Source organism: Chenopodium album, chromosome 5, assembly GCF_948465745.1.
Source record: "Chenopodium album chromosome 5, dcCheAlbu1.1, whole genome shotgun sequence".
In the NCBI taxonomy this organism is placed as follows: domain Eukaryota; kingdom Viridiplantae; phylum Streptophyta; class Magnoliopsida; order Caryophyllales; family Amaranthaceae; genus Chenopodium; species Chenopodium album.
This window is the reverse complement of record NC_137838.1, coordinates 62,929,073-62,931,640: the sequence shown is the minus strand read 5'-3', so window position 1 is coordinate 62,931,640 and position 2,568 is coordinate 62,929,073.

Below are 2,568 nucleotides of genomic sequence, written 5' to 3'. Positions count from 1 at the left end.
AACACCTGGGCATAAACAAAAAACTAAAAGAAAATATGAGATTTAACTCAAAGAACTAACGTTCTTTAAGACAAAGAGAAATAACCTAGACTACAAAAATAATCAGAAATAAAAATAAAACCGTTTCCCCGGCAACGGCGCCAAATTTTGACAGGGTAAAGTCGTATCCCCTAATCAAAAGTAATTACCTAAGTCCTCTAACTAAAGTAGATAGGGAAGTAGGGTCGAACTCCACGGGGAAACAAGTCTTTCTATTCCTAATTAACTAATATAATCTAGATTATGAGGTAACCAATGTTTATAATTGAATAATAAACTAAACTACGGAGATTCAGAATAAGGAGAAAATAATATATAAAAGGATCTAGGGCATAGGTTCACCAATAAATAATATTCCAGGGTAGAATATAATAATCATTCATCAAAGCATATATTAATCAGATTATAAAGGGCTTTCGCTACGTATTATAATCACATAATTAATTTACCGGTATTAAATCTCATCTATCGAATCTCGACCTAACCATTTATAAATTAACCTGCCTATTGAAACTAGACCTAAACATCAATTCTCATCTGTCGAATCTCGAATCAATATTGTTAAACTCATGCATAAAAGATCAGGCCTAATCTAGTCACAGAGCATTAAATCAATCAATAGGAAATTAATCTAGCATTGATAATTAACAACAATAAATTACCCCTTCATATTATTTATGGATCCCCATAAACCCTAGAAATAGAACTACTCACACATAATAAGAACTAAACAAATCAAAGCAATAAAACAAGACAAAATTAAAGGAATAAAATAAACAACTAAGATTAAGAGAAGAGAAATAGTTACCAAACAAATCTAGAATTAAGAATGGATTAAGAACAAAAGTATAAGAGAGAGAGAATCTAAGAAAACAATTAAGAGAGTAAAGAAAGAGTAAAAAGAGAGAGAGAGAGATCCTAAAATCGTATTACGGAAGAGTGTTTATACTCCGTACAAATCCTAAACTAAAACAAACTAAAACGACGCTAATCGTCTCCTAATAATTACACGCGCCCGATCGGGCGAAGGGCCGCCTGATCGGGCCCGCCTTTTTTCCCTTGCTCGTTGCTGGTGTGCCGCGCCCGATCGAGCTTACGCTCACCCGATCGGGCGCCCTTCTCCCTTGAAGGTACTTATGCGCGCAGCCGCCCGATCGGGCGTATGGTTGCCCGATCGGGCCCGGTATTCTTCTTCGAGGCTTGGAGTTCGATTGGGCTCAATTCCTCGGCCCAATCTGGATTTCCTCATCGGGTCTTGATAAATCAATCCAATAGCCTCGGTATCTCATACCGAGCCCTTAATCACCGGCTCTCACCAATCCTAGGCTTCAAGAGTGGTCGTGTCCTTCTAGCTTCCGTAGTTGATCCATGAAAACCCGGGAAAATGCTCCAAAAGTGCAATTTCCTGTAAAAATCAACTAAAACTACGAAAACACCATAAAACACCAATTAGTAACTGTTTAGGGTAATTTTACCCCGCCACGTGGTCCAATCAGAGGATGACACGTGTCAGCCCCAAGATGGCCCAAGGTGGACAAATCCCTGCTTGACACGTGTCACTCCACATATTAGGGGGAAAATGGCGGCTCTCAGGCCCAAATCCCGAGAAAGCCGCAATGCGGCGCAGCCCACCAATGATTAGGGATTAGTGACCTAATCAAGGGCACAAATCCCGAGGACCCTATAAATAGGGAGATTTTCCTCTTTTGGAGGGCACGTTTTACCATTTATTACACACTGTCCCTGTGATAGAGACATCTGAGCTTGGAATCCTAGTAGATACCCACCTAAATTTCCGCAACTTTTTCTCTCCCTTCAAGTTACTAACTTATTCGTCGGGACGAAGCACCACCCAACCGGTGTCTCCGTTTGCTTTGCAGGTACAGCTCACGTCGGATCAGTCTTCGTGTTGTAACTCTCCCGAGGGACAAAAATACCCAAAACATTTGGCGCCGTCTGTGGGGAGAGTACCTCGAAGATGGTTCAAGAGTCTGTACCACCCCCTAACCGTCTGGGCGATGACCCAGAAGTCTTTACAGACCAGGAGGATAAAGATCCTCAGGTCGAAACCTTTACAGCCGATGATGGCTCTCTCAGAACCAAACGCATCCGGCCTAGAGACACTTTGGAGCGGGGTGCCTCCCAGGCGGGTTCAAGTCGTCCCCCTGGGCAGCCGTAAGGGGAAACCCATATGGCAGCTGGATCAGCACCTGTCACCCGAGACGAACTCATGAGACCCATGACAAGTTTCAAGGCTGAAATTAAAGAGCTGATCACCAAGAACCGGGCTGGCCCAAGTAAGGGTCAGACGGCCAAGAAGACTCCCCTGGAAAAGGGGAAGTCAGTCAGAGATCGGCAGCCCACTCCTCATCCAAAGGAGAAAGCAGTCGGGACCATTGACTGGTCCAAAATTCTTCTTCCTAAGAGGAATACTAACGATACCCGCCGGACTCAACAGCCGGGGGGAAGTAAAAAATCAACTCCTGATGCCCGGGAAATAATCAACCGGAAGAGAAATCAACAACTGTC